We start from the raw sequence: 1,505 nt of genomic DNA on the forward strand, positions 1-1,505 counted from the left end.
GATGATGGAGTGGCCTTTGGCTGGACTTTTCTTGTATAGCCATGGACAGAACCATTTTTCCTGTGACACAGAGACTGCATTTAGGGGGAGGCAATGGCTTGAAGCCAAGAGAGTGCAGTGATGTTATGTGGAGGAGTGCGTGAACAGAGACGACGGCTGAGGAGGGTGGTGGTGCCCTCCATCTTCAGGGAAGAAGACCTCTGTTCTCGAGACCCCTCGGCCCCAGGGGGTGAATTTGGGGGGGACTGGTGTCCCAAAAGTGAGAGACTGTGTTTCTTTTTGGAACTGGGCAAAGCATCCTTAAAAGGGGAACCCTAGAAGCAGCTCTGGTCCATGCGCAGTGGTGAGAGCACTGAGCATGGAAGATGTCACGATGGCAAATGATCTCCAGGCGGTGCCGTGTATGACATGGAAACACACGAGGTTTCAACTGTGTTTCCAGGGGAAGCCTACGGTACAAGAGGGACTCCTCTCTCCTTGATGAACTGAGAACTGATTATCTAAAAGGTGGTGATGGACTGAGAGTTGGTGATCTGAGGGATGGATGTATTGGAAATTTGGTGGGGGGAGGAGGAATGTTTTGGGAAGGTTTTCATTCCGAGCTCTGTGTATGTTTTACTTTATATATAGTTGTAGGTTAATAAAGTTTTTCTTCTTTATTCCTAAGTTGGAGCCTGCTTTGCTCTATTCCTGGTCACATCTCACAGCAGACACCAATGAACTGAGAACTGATTATCTAAAAGGTGGTGATGGACTGAGAGTTGGTGATCTGAGGGATGGATGTATTGGAAATTTGGTGGGGGGAGGAGGAATGTTTTGGGAAGGTTTTCATTCCGAGCTCTGTGTATGTTTTACTTTATATATAGTTGTAGGTTAATAAAGTTTTTCTTCTTTATTCATTCCTAAGTGCCTGCTTTGCTCTATTCCTGGTCACATCTCACAGCAGACACCAGGGAGCATATATTTTCATGGGGGCACTGGCATTGTGCCAGTGTCAAACCGTGACAGTCTGAGACACCACGCAGCAGCTGGTAATCCACGTGTGGATTACGTAAGCTTTTGGACTGTCAGTTACCTCGAGTTCTTCGTCGCTTTTTGGACAACAGAGAATCACAAGGGCGGGATCGGCAGCCCATCCAGCCCAAGGCAGACTGATCTCAGGACAGAGAACTTCCTTACAGAGTCCCAGAAAACCAAGGGACCCAGGAGGGGTAAGTGAACCCCTGCAAGTGGTAGTGGGACCCCGGTGTGGCCCCTGAGGTGTAGGGGTTACCTGTGGTGCAGGGAAAGGTCCGGCCCCGAGTGTGAGGGTTTGTGCGTCCCATGGTTTCTGCTGGTCCGTGCGGTGCTGGTTCACGCGGCCCAAACAAAGTTCAAACATGGGCGGAGCTGCTCCGAGCTCTGTGGTTAGCGGCGGCGCGGCAGTTTCCTGGGGTGCAGCAGCGGCGGCATGGGTGCACACGGTGATTTACTGCAGTGCAGTGGCGCGGCCATGGCATGGCAGG

The sequence above is a fragment of the Geospiza fortis genome, unplaced genomic scaffold, assembly GCF_000277835.1.
Source record: "Geospiza fortis unplaced genomic scaffold, GeoFor_1.0 scaffold205, whole genome shotgun sequence".
NCBI classification, from domain to species: Eukaryota; Metazoa; Chordata; class Aves; order Passeriformes; family Thraupidae; genus Geospiza; species Geospiza fortis.